At 44.9% G+C, this 15,428-nt stretch overlaps 1 protein-coding gene across 3 annotated transcripts in view; it reads left to right on the plus strand.

Moving 5' to 3' along the window:
- Nucleotides 1-15,428, plus strand: part of DPF3 (double PHD fingers 3) — a 295,548-nt gene that overhangs the window by 237,035 nt on the left and 43,085 nt on the right. The window lies entirely within an intron of this gene.

Consider the following 15,428-nt stretch of genomic DNA (forward strand, 5'->3'; position numbering starts at 1 on the left):
TACTAGAGATTTTTTTTTATAGTTATTGTCTTTGTGCTGCTCACAGAAACAAGATGTCTAACACGGAGCTGTTGCATTGATGAAAATACTGAGGACAAGGAGATGAAAAGAATGGAAGTTCTCAATGGTGGGCCATGAGGGCGGAGACTGTCTTTTTCACAGGCCTAATGGGGTGTGGTCGGCAAAACATGTCTGTGCTTTGTGCCTGTAGATGGTTACTAGGCAAGAGGGAGGGCCAGGGTTTACTTCTGAGTCAGAGAATACAAAAAAGAAATCACTTTTCTCATCCATTTGGAGACATCAATTCATGTAGAGGGGCAGCCATGGATTGAAAATCAAATGCCATGAAGCAGGTCAGGTGTGAAAAATCCACAATGCCAGGAACACTGGAGAGGGTTCCAGTCTCATTCAGGGTCAGGGGAGATAATAGTGGTGGGGAGTGTATGGACGCCAAGGGTGTCCCTGCTCCAGTGGGGGTCACCACCCCAGCTCAGAGGCTGCTGCCTGCAGGAATGTGGGCACAGGGTTTTCCAGTTCCAGGTTTTCCAAGAGGAAAATTCTCTTGGTGAATTCTCCCCATGTTTAAGTAGCAGTAAACTAAAGACCAACCCTGAAGATCAGTTTGGTGTGAACTAAACCAAATGTGAGCAGGCGTCAACCTCCTGGTGATAGCTTTGGGGCCGCTTTCCCCAAGGATTGGCAGTCTGAGCAAGGTTGCAGTTCAGAAAGGAATATGTTGACCAAACTCCTTCCTGCAGCAGGCTCATGATTTCTGCCATGGATGTGTTTTGTGGTATTCTCACTTCAACTTGTCATGGACTGGAAAAGGGTCTTTGTTTGATGTCTAGATAGACCTGGCTCATTATCTAGCATCTGTTAGGAACCCAAATGTGAAAACTTTTCGTCCATTGACCTCTTTCCTTCTGTATATATGTGAAAGGTCTTCCCTTGACAACTCTGGGCAGAGCTGAGTTGTGTGGGCTATATTATTTTTTTCTCTATTGCTGACCAGTCATCACAATTATTTTACCCTTCACTTCCATGTGACTAGTATTAAATTCAAGTGTGACTAGTACTAAATTCAAGTTTTATTATAGCACTAAATCAACAAAATTCAGAACGGCTTTTTATTTTTCCAGAGCTACTTTTGATTTGAAAAAAAAATGTAAAATATGTTGGGTTGGAATCAGTGGTAGAGCACATCCCTTGTATGTGTGAGACCCTAAGTTCAACTTCTGGTGAAGAAATTATATATGTAATATACATGTATATCTCTCTATATACTTAGGGATATATATTTTTATTTAGTTCACTTTTTAGGAGCCATGGTTTACAGTACTACTAATGGTCAGTTTTATGCATAACACATTTGAGCTCCATACCCTTCACCAGAGTGTCCACTTCCTGCCACCACTGTCCCAGTGGCCTCCAACCTCCTCTTATTCCCTCCTTCTCCATGGTAAACTTTGTGTTGAAGACAAGTTCTCAGTTTTTGTTGCCTTTGGGCATTTTTTACACCCACTTCTATGCCCTATATAGCCCACATGTGAAAGGGATCTCTCTCTCTCTCTCTCTCTCTCTCTCTCTCTCTCTCTATCTATCTATCTATCTATCTACCTATCTATCTATTACAAAGAATCAAGTGAAGTGGGATGCAGATAAAATGGAAAATACTTACAAGACAAATTTTTTTTTTAATTTTTAAAATTTTATTGAATCACCGTGAGATAGTTACAAGCTTTCATGTTTGGGTTACAATCTCACAATGATCAAACACCCATCCCTCCACCAGTACACATTCCCCACCACCAATATCCCGGGTATACACCCCTTTCCCACCCACTCCCTGCCTCTAAGGCAGACAGTATTCCCCATACTTTCTCTCTATTTTTGGGCATTATAGCTTGCAACACAGACACTGAGAGATCATCATGTTTGGTCCACTATCTACTTTCGGCACGCATCTCCCATCCGAACTGGTTCCTCTAGCCATCATTTTCTTAGTGATCTCTTCTCTATTCCATCTGCCTTCTCCCCTTCGCTCATGAAGCAGGCTTCCAGTTATGGGCAGTCCCCCTGGCTTAAAAGTAGGAGCACTTTTTGGGAGCTCCTACCCTACCAAAAGACAAATTTAAGTAATAAAAGTTCTGGGACTGGGGAGATAGTTTAAAGGGTTGGAAGCCCCCAGACTTTGAATTTCTGGTACCCTATGGCCCTTTCTCCCCCGAGCACCACCTGTCCTCAGCATTGACTTGTCCACCCTGGTTGCTGTTACTAGGAATAGCCCTCAGGGTGCAATGAGCACTTTTTGGGAGCTCCTACCCTACCAAAATAACAAAACTTCTGGTGGGATATAGATGTATATTATTATATATTACATATATACCCCAGAAATTTTATTACCTATTATCTGTTACATAAATATATATTCTATATTTGGTACATTAAAAATAGATCTATTCCAGAGTTGTTTAGTTGCACCATGGAGGAGGTTATTCTGAATAAGCAGTTTGTTTTCCTTATGATTTATAATGAAAGGAGATCTGAAAATTGTTCCTAAAAAGTCTTAGCTGGTAAATGTTTTAGAGTTTGCAGGTCTAAAGTGGTAATCCGTTACAGCTCTGAAGTTCTAGGACTGGACGATTGAAAACAACTATGGACCACTGGTTTTCAGTCACAGGCCCGTGAGCTGGCACCAGTATGCATGTGTGAAAAGGTCTAAAATCACATCTGTATATAGACAATGTAGAATTGAATGGATATGACAGTACTCCAATAAATCTTTATTTGCAAAATAGCCAGCTACCAGATTTGGCCTACTGGCAGTTGTTTTGCTGATCTCTGATGCATTAATACCATGTACCATATATTAAATTGGATGGGGGTAGTGGTTATATTTAAGGCATTGTCTAAGTGTCAGGACTAAGAGAAGAGAAGAATTTCACCTTAGCTGATGAAGGGCTAGTGGTACATTTCATGTTGTAGGTTGTGTGGAGGCCCATTTGCACCAATGTTTCATAGTAAACTAATTCCACCACAGAATTTGGGATACTGTTCTCATTTCTTGTTTCTGTGCTGAGTACAAACTACTAGAGTCTGATGCATATCTAAGCGTACGTAAAGCAACCAGTCTAATTGCTAGATATACAGTAATTCTCAGTGGAGATGAGTAAGATCATTCAACTTCAGCAAAGTATGAAAAAATTTAAGTTTAAAATGGTCAAATGCTTGAAAATTGATTCTATGGGCTAAATGAACAAAGATAATTTTATCTATTGTGATAAAGGATATTAGTGAAATCCAAATTAGGCGGTGTGGAGTTGTAGATAAAGAAATGGCCTCTCACTAGTGAACAGTGATTCTTCAATGTTCGTGGCTCCTTGAATTTGTTCACAATGGAATGTTGAGATGTTGCTGAGATTTCTTCATTCCTAAGAACATAGGTCATGTTCAGAACCAGAACATTTCTACCAATTCCTTACTTCATACCCCAGTGAACTGATAGTGAATTCCTCTTTGGTGGGTAGAAAGGATTTCCGATACTAGACTACTATGGAATTGAAAACTTAAGAATTGAATATGAGGTGATCAATATGGATTAAAGGTGGCTTCTGTGATGCTATTATCGCAGCAGCCAGGCCAAACTTATGGAGCTGTTCTTTAGCTGTTACTATAGCATATTCAGTGATCTTGAAATAACTAGTACCTTTTTGTATCTCAGAGTTCCTTATAATGGAGTTTATTGTCAATTCCCCAAGTTATCTCCAAGTTCCCTCAGAAGGACAGGGGTTGGGGTCAGTATACAAAACTGCTCCATTTACTCCAAAATCTACTCTGTGATCACATGTGAGACTACCCAGATATTGATTTACAGGCCAAGACTAAAAGGAGACAGTGACTTCAGACCCCAAAACAGAAAATCTTCTTTATATAGATATGTTGTATAGTATTTTATATAGTATCTGTACTATACATACAGAGCAGGCAAGCCTCCCAATCCTGTGGTCTTTTGATCTTTTCTTCATTGGATAGGAAATGTTTTGTTGGTCGTCAAATCCTAGCTGATTTAGCACCAACTGACAGATGCAATTATCTTGACACTGCTGTTAGTCATTGTGCTTGGCCAGGCATAATCATAGCTGAGATGGATCTGGAAGTGCTAGTGGAAGACTAGCTTAAAGAGTATTGTGTTGTTTGTTTTTAAGTAAACATGATACCGAGCTATATTAGGAATAATGAACAGGGATTAAATCCCCAGCACCGCATGGTTCCCTGAGTGCTGCTGGGTGTAACCCAAGCTCTGCTGGGTCTGGTTCTGGTGGTTCTCAAGCACCTACAGAGTGGTCCTGACACCACACAGGACCTGAGCAGTGTTGTATCTTTGGACCTGAGCATTGTGCCGTCTAGCCAGGTTGGACAAATACCACTGGGAAGTGCTAAGAATCCCTGAGCACTGCTCAACCCCAACCCCACCCATCCCCTGAATTTCTGCTTGAAGTAAGTGGTCAAGTTCCTTTGAAACAGCTTATAAAACATTGTTCTTTTAATACCTTTGAAGTTCTTTTAAATAATTTAGAAAAGAGCTATAGAATAATTTTACTCTGTTTGATTTTAAGAAGTAGCAAGGATTGTGCTATATTTAGTCTGTGAGTGTCAATTTTCTGTGGACTGGAAGTATCAGAGATTGGATATGAAGGAACATGTGGAGAAGGGGGGCGGTGAAAGAGGGGTGTGTGATATACTTGCACACTTAGCACTGAAACTTCTATGTGGCTGAGTGATGGGTGGTTCAGAATGACTGGCAATTTGTAATCCTGAGAACTTCTTTAGTTAAAATAGATCTCTTCCCTCCATAGACATTAACCTTTCATCCATAATTGAAAAACAGATCAATGCATTTTGACCGCATGCTGTTACTTTGTATAATGACCCTCTGGTTATTGGTTTGCTTTATGCTACTGATCAATTAATCAAACATTTATTGAATGCCTTCCATGTTATAATTCTGTGCAAGCTTTTGCAGAAACTAAAAGGGAGGTTGAAACAAACTTTTGGGGATATGTGCCAATTCTCAGGGATAGGAGATGGCTTGTGTTTATTTGGGGGGTACAATGAGCTGTGCTCAGGGACTACTCCCAGCTCAGTGCTCTGAGGGGAGCACTTTTAGTGGTGCTCGGGGATTGAACCTATGCCTCCTGCCTCCTGCCTGCAAAGCATGTGCTCCAGCCCATTGAGTTCTCTCCCCAGCCCCATTGTTAGCTTAGTAAAGCTGCAGACAAGCCATTTCTTGATATCTTGTTCACAGAAAGGGAAATTGGGGCTCAGAGAGATTGAGGTGACAAAAGCAGTAGTGCAATTTGTAAAATATGATTTTTTCAATTGAGGCTTTTCTAGCTATAAAACTCCAATATATAAAACACTCTTTTCTGTTCTTGAAGAGAGAGACAGGTGGTTAACATATTATTCAAGGCAATACCATTTAAAATTAAGTGCCATGGCGGTGTAAAATGTGAGTGCCAGGCCAACTCAGCAAGGGTAGTCATTAGAATCAGTTGAAATAGACTGGGACTGGGTGAGGGGGGGTGGGCGGGGGGGGTCCCTTTATGGAAAGAAGAATAGAGTTGGGATAAGTAAAGAAAACGCAGGACCTTCAGAGTAACCATGGGAAATACATAAGCCAAAAACTCAGTGGTGTGAGTGGCATGGGGGTTCTGCAGCCGGAGCAGAGATGTATCTGGTCTGAATGGAGGTGGCTGTGAGAGAATCCTAGTCATGTCAATGGCAACGGCATTATGGCAGGGCTAGTTCCCCACTTAGAGTCTATAGGCACCAGGGCCCTTGTGCGGTCTTGAGCAGGGCAAGTGAGATGTGAGGACAGTTATGATGGGACAGAGGAACTGTGCAGGTCACAGATATTTGGGTTCTTATATTCTCCACCACTAGGTTGCCACTGAATCTGGATAGTTGTGACTCCTGGCCTTCGTGAAGGAAAAACAAGTGATCAGGAGTCCTTGCAAGTAACTTGCAGCAGAATCCACGTGTCATGGCTTTGTGTGACATTATCCCAATCAATGAAGTATTTGTTGGACTGAGTGCATGACCATTCTCCACTAAGCAGTTTTGAAACCTGATAAATTATTTCATCACTGAGTGGTTTGTAATACGTTTGGGAAGGAGTCTAGGAAATACTGAACTGTTGGTTCATCCCAGAGAGCTTTAGATCTGAGACACCCATTTCAGTTTGGGGGGAAAACTGTGGCAGTCCTCTGCGCCAACGTGGAGAAAGTAATCATTTCTAAAGGACCCTTTTGCCAGATGGCTTTCTGAATATGGTGAGGACAGGTGAGGGAATAGACCTGGAGTCTGGCTGTTGCTTTTGTTTGAGAATCCAACTTCCTTTAGGAGTGCTTGTCTGGAGACCCTTGGCCAGTCAGCTTGTTGGCGCAGGTTTTGAGTTTGTGGAACCATACTGCATGCTTATTTCCTCTTCTGTCTCTGACATTCTCTCTCCCCACTTGGTCTTGTCACCGGATGCCTTATGGCCTCCGTGAAACAGCGGAAAGAGGTGTAGTGGATGATTTGCTGAATGTGGTGTGAGGACAGGTGAGGAAACAGACTTGGAAGTGAGGATTGTGGATCTGAAGAACGTGACCCTCTTGTCTACTGGGGCCAAGAGTGATAGGAGCATCCTGATGGGCTAGAGCTGAGGCTCCTCTTTCTTGATGGAATCTTCCTGGCATCCTTTCTGGGTCACTGTCACTTAGCAGAGGAGCAGACCCAAGCTCAGAAGGTCACCGAAGGGATGTGGTCACAGTCACACAGGAGTGGAAGGGCCCAGACTAGACTGCAACCCCTCGTTCTGATATTTGGTTAGTGCCATTGCTTGCTGCCCATCTATAATGCCCATTGACAATGGTCTTGATGGAGGTGCAGCAAAAGGTGTCAGGACTCAGAAGTGAAGCTGACGGAAGAGAGTGAAAAACCCTCATACAGTAGCATCTTCTGAGCGAAGGAAAGCAGTCGGTGCTGGCCTGTGGGTCCACCTCTCTTGCTCCCAGGCCCCCGAACACTTAGGTTGTACCTGAGCCATATCTAGGACTGTCCCACCTAGTTCCCCTATCATTTACCTTCAGGCTGCAATGCTGGGCTGAGAGCCTCTTAGGATTGGGACCAGGGCTGTGTTAATGGGCACACGCTGTTCTGTGTTTTTACCCACAGGCTGGCTTGAAATCTCACTTTTTTGTTCTTTTGTTAGTTTTTGGACCACATCCAGTGATACTCAGGGGTTACTCCTGGCTCTTCACTCAGGAATCACTCCTGGTGGTGCTTGGGGAATCATATGAGATGCCAAGGATTGAACCCAGGTCGGTAGTGTGCGAGTCAAACACCCTACCTACTGTACTATCGATATTTCACTTTTGACCCTGCAGGAGAATTCCCCTCACCCCCATGCCCTGCCTCTAATGGCCACATTTGGTCCATTCAGGCAACTCTCTAGCCACTTTTACCCTACTGAGGTCGAGCATGTTGGCTCAAATAGAAGGTCCTGCCTGGTGGTTGGCACTGGAAAAGAGATCTTCCGAGACAGCCATTGCCTCCCTTGTTCTGTCTCCATTAATTCCAGGAAACTCTCTGCTGTTCTTTCTCCTGGTTCCCCTGGCAGCACCCTCCCCCACCTTCCTGGTCTCTCTTCTGTGCTAATCACAGCTCATTTCTGCAGCATGCCTCATTGAGGAGAAGAGCACTCCAGGGCTCTCTGCTTATGACAAGGGAAATGAAAGCCAGGGGGCCATGAGTCATCCCTTCACCACTGGGATCACCATCCAGCTCCCCCAGACTCCCCTCTTGGGTGCCTTATTGGGGTCCCTGGGAGAGATCTCCCCTGGGATTTCTCTCTGGAGAAGAGGGGGCCAATTTTGTATTCTAAGGGAGAGAAGAGAAACCAGGCTTACTGGGAACTCCACTAAATATCTGTCTTCAACGAATCTGGAATCTCACCCTCTTCCTAACAACTCTGGTAGGGCTGGAACCATTTTATATATAGGGAACTGAGGCTGCAAAAGTTTTAGTAGGAACTACTCAGAAACCAGACAAAAGCACCAGTCTATTTTACTCAAGATTGTGCTTATAAACCATTACTTAGAGAAGTTAGTGGGGAGGAGGTGGGAGGGGCGACCCTCTTGTCTTCTCCTCCGTATTCCCTTAAGCCAAGAGCTCTGTACTTCTGCTCATTCTCCTGACTCTCCTCCAGCCCTCTCTTGGGAATCTTCTGGTTCCTGTAGTAACTAGAGTCCTGCTGGCTCCTGGGAGAATCCATTCTGACGGGGAGTCCTGCTCCCATTGGCTGTTGGCACTGTGGGTTTGACCTGTATACTAATGAACCAGTTTCCCAGCAAGGACCAGGGAAAACTGGCTTGACTTGGAGACAGCTGCCCCAACAGGCTGCCTGGCAGGACTCCATGAGGGCTGCAGGCACGTTGTGCAGGGAGGAGTGTTGACCTCACTCCTGGCACCTTTCCTTGTCCTCGGTTTCCTTGCCTTTCATGAGCTCACTTTAAGGCCGCAGGCACCACAGAGAAATTCAGTCTCCATCTTGGCAACAAGTGAGTCCAATCTGGCATGAGTGAGAGCCTCTTGAAAATCCTGGGATGCCATCCATTTTGATGAGCTTGTGATATATTTTTTTTAAATGACATTCCCCCCACATCCTAAAAACCCCCTCTCTCCACACATACTTCTTATCTTTTTCCCATTATCCAGAGAGAGGAAATACCCCCCACCCCCCACAGGGCCCCCTCTCTGTGAAAACCTCTAGAGCTAGTTGTACCTTTTGGAACCTTCCTTCTCCCAGGGCCCTATGTGCAGACTGGACCATAGATGGGGATATTTGGGTTGTGGGGATTTGATGCTCAGTTGTCCTTCCCAGAGACAAAGCCAGGGAAGAGGTAGTAGGCTCTTGTTTTCTGTAGGGGCTGAGCAGGAACAGGACAACACAGGGTCAGGATGTGGAGGTCCCAGACCATCTGGGTAGCACTCCCTGGGGCCAGGGCAGACTGTGGAAAGACTTAGAGACTTGAGTGCAGGTTACAACTCTGCTGTCCCCAGGGATAGCCACTTCTCTGTTGCCCTGTGTGGTTTTAACATTCCTTCCTTCCTTCCTTCCTTCCTTCCTTCCTTCCTTCCTTCCTTCCTTCCTTCCTTCCTTCCTTCCTTCCTTCCTTCCTTCCTTCCTTCCTTCCTTCCTTCCTTCCTTCCTTCCTTCCTTCCTTCTTCTTCTTCCTTCCTTCCTTCCTTCCTTCCTTCCTTCCTTCCTTCCTTCCTTCCTTCCTTCCTTCCTTCCTTCCTTCCTTCCTTCCTTCCTCCCTCCCTCCCTCCCTCTCTTTCTTTCTTCTTTCTTTCTTTCTTTCTTTCTTTCTTTCTTTCTTTCTTTCTTTCTTTCTTTCTTTCTTTCTTTCTTTCTTTCTTTCTTTCTTTCTTTCTTTCTTTCTTTCTTTCTTTCTTTCTTCCTTTCTTCCTTCCTTCCTTCCTTCCTTCCTTCCTTCCTTCCTTCCTTCCTTCCTTCCTTCCTTCCTTCCTTCCTTCCTTCCTTCCTTTCTTTCTTTCTTTCTTTCTTTCTTTCTTTCTTTCTTTCTTTCTTTCTTTCTTTCTTTCTTTCTTTCTTCTTTCTTTCTTTCTTCCTTTCATTGAATCACTATGAGATACACAGATTATAAAGCTGTTCATGATTGGGTTTCAGTCATATAATGTTCCAACACACATCCTTTCACTAGTGTTCATTTCTTACCACTAATATCCCCAGTTTCCCTTCCGCCACCCCTGCCCCCCAGCCTGTCTCTATGGCAGACACTTTTATTCTCTCTCTCTTTCTTTCTCTCTCTCCCCCATTTCTTTTGGGCATTATGTTTGCAGTATAGGTATTGAAAGGTTACCATGTATATCACCTCATCTCCTTTCAGCACTCAGTTCTTGTGAAGGGTGATTGTTTCCAACTATTGTTGTCATAATGGTCTCCTCTCTGTCATAACAGCACTGCCCCCTCACCACCTACATGTATGGCAAGCTTCCAATCATGGATCAGTCAGTCTTCCTGGCCCTTGGTTCTACTGTCCTTGGGTATTAGTCTCATAATATGTGTTTCATCTCCCACAGATGTGTGCAATCAGTCTATGTCTGTTCCTCTCCCTCTGACTCATTTCACTCAACATGATACTCTCTATGTCCATCCATTTATAAGCAAATTTCATGACTTCATTTTTCATAGTGGCTGCATAGTATTCCATTGTGTAGATGTACCATAGTTTCTTTATTCAGTCATATGTACCCTTCTGTTTATAGAGAAGGGGACGTGGGGGTCTGAGGGTGACTGGTACTGAATCAGAGGCTCTGGGTGAGTCCAGGGAGGAGCCTGTAAGTTTGCTGTGTCCAGGTCAAGAGCATGTTTGCATTGCAGCTGTTGTTTTGGGGAGGGAAGTTACGGTTTTCAACAACTGAGGTGGCATCAGTAGGAGAATTCCTGTCTGTGGCAGGAAGAAGACCACAGAGTCACTCCCCAGCCCAGCAAGAACCTCACCTTGTGCTGCTTCTGCCTGCTTTATCCACCCACCCCAATTTCATATGCTTATTGCTTGACTGAACAGGTGGAGGGGAGATCTTGGGCTGTAGTTAGGGGGGTTCAGGGATGCCTGTTTGATGTGAGGTAAACAGTCATAGGTCTCTCTGAAGATCAGCCCACAGCCCCCCACCCTCTCATAGGTAGAACATTGCTGCCCTGCTCAAGGCTGGGATCAGAGAGCTGGAAGAGGAAATGGAGTCACAAAGAGTTTGTGCTGAGACCCCCCCAGTGCCCCCAGAGATCACACAAGTCCCAAGCCTTGGGCATCCCAGATAGTTGAACGATGTGTTGCTGGTCTACAGCCCTGCTCCAGTGACTCTCTTCCTCCATGCTCTGCACCTCTTTGTGTGGCTCTTGGGAGCTGGGGAACATCTTAGCTCACCAGCCCTCCCACACACTACCCAGATTTGGTGAGGGCAGGATCAGGAGATGGCCTTGACCTGGCTTTGCTCTGGGGTCCTTCAGAGAATGCCTTAACCTGGGATCCTGGATTAAATGAGAGGGCTGGGGGGAGCAGTCAGTTCCCCCTGCTCTGACCTTTTCCCCACCTCATCTCTCATACAAAACTGCTGAATCTGCAGGCTGCCCTCCAGGTTAGCTCAGAGTGTGGGAGGGGGCGGCAGATGATGGAGAGGAAAGTGGGGTCAGTGCAGCCTGGGGGAGGAGCTATGGGACGGTCAGATGGTCAGCCCAGCTCAGGCTTTTGGCAAGCTGTACGTGGACTATTTCACATCGTGGTGACAGAAGAAGGGTTGTTCTTATTTCCTGTTTCCTGTGGCTGAGGGTGTAGCCTCCCATGGATTTTGGGAGCTACATTCTGTCCTGGCATTCCCTGCTGTCCTGTCACCAAACTGCTCTGTGCTCCAGTGTCCATCTCAAGGTGACAGGAGCTCTGGGAATCAGTCTGTTTTAGAAATGAATGTGTTCAGAGCATCCAGATGGTGGCTGTGGGGGATGAGACTCAAATCTTCTACTGGGATACTCAGAGAATAAAGGGCCAGTCTTTCTTTCTTTTTTTTTTTTAATGGAATTGGGCCATAATTCCAACTGTGGCCCCAGATTAAGCAAGGGCTGAAATGCCTTTCCTGGGTTCTTATTTATTTATTAGAAATAAAATAGTTTTATTTAGGATATATACAGAGAGAGTGTGTGTCTTTTCCAAAAGGGAGTGAGGGAGGATACCCCATAAAGTTAGAGAAAGGAATTGTACATCCCAAGGTAAGATGTGGGTGGCTCCAGAAGGGGATGTGCTTCTTTCATGGCTATTTAGTTTCATTCTCTTATGCAGTCCTATAATTTCGTTCTGCTACTTCCATGTGCTTTATTTCCTTCCCTGTTCTCCTTGTTCTTCCTCTGAAAATTTACACATTTTTGCTCTTCTCACTTTTGTTTTCGTGTTTGGGCCATATCTGTTGGTACTCAAAGGCTACTCCCAGCTCTGTGCTTGAGGCTCACTTCCAGCAAAGGGCAGGAGGTGTCAGAGATGGAACTCAAACCTCCCACATGCAAAACCTGTCCTGAGCCCTTAAACTATCTCTTTGAACCTCTTCCTGTCACTTCATCTCTCTTCTCTGTCCTCATAATTCTGGAAGCAGAGATCATCTCTTTTCTTGAGTTATTCTCAACTCCAAGGGCATCCTGGTAATTTCAAAAGCTGATACCACCTAGCTAATTTTTGTCTTGCTGTGAATTCTACCTCCTTCCCTCTCAATAAAGATGTGTCAGCCCCCAACCAAAGACTCCCCTTCTGGCCTCAAGATCAGCACCACCTCTTGAAAATGGATTTTTTCACAGTTATCTTCTACCATCTGGGATAGTTTTCATTTGCTGTTCTTTGGATTTTTCACCACCATGCTTGTGTACTTGAGTCTGAAGTTCAGGACAAAGGTCCATGTGAAGACATCAGTTTGGTAGTTGAAAGAGTCTATCTAGATGGTGTATAGGGAAAATGAGTGAAAAGTGGAGTAAGAGAGAAGAGGAAGAGCCAGCAAAATAACTGGAGAAGCTGTTGCAGGCAGCAGGGGAAGGTCAGGCAGATGTGCCAAGGAGAGTGTAGAAAAAGAGATGGTGCCCTGACCCTTTCATGGGATAAGATAAAAGGAAAAGCAGCTAATTGGGTTCTCAGTGGAGGGTATGCTCAGTCAGGAGAGGTCTCTGAGAGATGGGAACTTATGGAGTGAACCAATATGCTTGCAGAATGAACAGTCAGCAAGGAATAGAAATTAGAAGCATAAGATTGAGAAATAGGGAGCTGGAGCAATAGTACAGCAGGTAGGGCATTTGCTTTGCATGCGGTCGACCCGGGTTCGATTCCCAGCATCCCATATGGTCCTCTGCACACCACCAGGGGTGATTCCTGAGTACAGAGCCAGGAGTAACCCCTCTGCATTGCCAGGTGTGGTGACCCATAAAAGCAAAAAAAAAAAAGATTGAGAGAAGGAACTAATTCTCAGGGTGCATCATGCGTGTGTGTGTGGGGGGGGGGGGGTCGGGTTAAGCACCATCCAAGGACTGGCCTTGGGTAAGAGAGTTTGTTCCTGATACTAGGTAGGGAGAGGAGCAGAAGGGGTGAATGTGTGTGGATAAATTGGTGGCATTTTTTTTCCTGATTAGTTGTTTTCAATTCTTCAGGAGAATACGAGAAAGGGCTATACGTGTTGGGGTAGCTGAGAAGATGGAGAGATAGAGGACAATGTTCTGGTCTGGGAGAGTTGGGCCATAGCCAAGATTTGGAATCATTAAGGAAATGGAAATTGGTTGACAATGGCCTGAGTTTTCTGCTTGGGCACAGACACTCGGCAGCTGAGTGTACTGGGGTCCTTCCCTGAAATTGAGAGAAGTAGGAAAGATGTCAAGAGGGTGAGGTCTGGGGTGGATCTAGACTCCACCCAGGGTCCTAGAGGGTGTGGCCTGTGGACAGGTGACAGAGTCATGGGTGGGCACTTGGCCAGGACTGGCTGAATGAATGGTCTCCTCAATAGCATCATGCTGTTATGAGCTCTCCCCTTTTGATTTTGTCTTAATAGAGTCCTCTTAAAATAGCCCAAAGTGACGCTGAAATAGAAAATGACAAGAAGCAATACTAGTTTGGGGGTTATTTAATTCTTCATCATTAAACGTGTGCAAATTAATTAGGTCGCAGAGATGCTCAATGGTTTGAGAAGACACAATGGAAAACTTTTTGTGCATCTTTGCTCCCTTCACAGATGCTGCAGCTGGCATTTGGGTTTGTTCTTACTGATATCAAGGATCTACTGGAAGTAGGTATTTGTTGTGGAAAGGCTCTATCTTGGGGAGGGCTCATTGCCTGTTTCAGCTGCTCAGAGGAGGCTCCAGCCTCCTGTTTATGCATAGGGCCCACAGGTCTCTGGCAAGCACAGCTGGTCGCAGGAAAGCAGTGCCTGCCTGGACACTGGCCAGAATGGATCGAGTCCTTTGCATCCAACAATCACAGGATTGTCTGAAACACTTAAGCATGTGTTGAGAGTAGCCTGGGAGGTTAAGAGAAATACAGAATTTCTGGGAATAGAAATAGAGCTCTGTTTGGGGGGATCAAAACAAAGCAGAAGGATGGTAAAAACTTGTCTTTGTTATTTGATTTGAAAGCAACTTTCAGTTTTGCCAAAACATATACCCTATCACTACGAGTCTAACAGTAAAGGATGGGGTGGGCAGGAGAGATGTGGGGGCTATTCTGTGACCAGTACAGACCCAGGGTATCAGTGACTGGTGTTCATGGATGTGGACTTCTACTTGTCTGTGAATTGATACATTCCCTCATTGGATGAGAATCATTCTGGTGATGGTTGGGAGAGGAGAGGAAAGTTAGATCAGAGAGAATGAAGATAGGGACTCCCAGAAAGAGAGGAAATACATTCAGGGCTGCACAACCACCAGCAAATCATGTAGGGGACTCAGCCTAGAAGCTTGTTAAAATGCAATGTAGCTTGGGTGGGTCTGGAGTGTGTGTTTCTAATAAGATGACAGGCGGTGCTCATTGTGGAATGCTTGTTTCCCTGTTGGATTGTGAGCAGTTAGTTACAGGCTGGGAGAGGGAGGTCAGTATTTCCGGAAGAGCAGGAAAAAAGAACAGGGATCTTGATTTGGTTCGTTGTGTTATTGGATGGGGAAACAGGAAGGAGCACAGTGCTTATCTGTATGACTGTTGTGGTGGAGAAAGAAGAGCTGTGATTGGAACAGCAAAAAGGCCCATGATGCTCAGGGAGGTAGAGGGGCTGGTGTTCTGAAGACTGATTGCTGTCTCGTAACTAACGAAATAGAAAATCATTCACCACTATTTAAAACCTTTTTTTATTTATTAAAAAAAATTTATTAGATAATCGCTGTGATGTATGGTTACAGACTTACGAACTTTTGTGTTTGCATTTTACTCATACAGTGATCGTTTACCCACCCCTCCACCAGTGCCCATTCACCTCCACCAACGATCCCAGTATCCCTCTCACCACCCCGACCCCATCCCCCACCACCCCACCCTGCCTCTGTGGCAGGGCATTCCCCTTTGTTCTCTTTCCTTTAGAGTCTTTCAAATTATTTTCAGTGAAAAGAGAAATCTCTGGCTTTAGGAGTCTTGTCTAAGCATCTAGCCACCAAATTTGGCCACCATTCCTGCTGCAGTCCTGGTGTTTGGGGTGAGTCCTATGGCTCAAACAGGGTTAAATGGCTGGTAACTTACTATGGACTGAATCCCTCATTCTCACCGGAGGATTTACACCTATGAGAGTTACTACCTTCCAGCTCAGAATAGTAACTCAGGTTCTTCCTGTATGTGAAATCCTATTTGGAGTTTGGGGAT

The sequence above is a fragment of the Sorex araneus genome, chromosome 3, assembly GCF_027595985.1.
Source record: "Sorex araneus isolate mSorAra2 chromosome 3, mSorAra2.pri, whole genome shotgun sequence".
Lineage (NCBI taxonomy): Eukaryota > Metazoa > Chordata > Mammalia > Eulipotyphla > Soricidae > Sorex > Sorex araneus.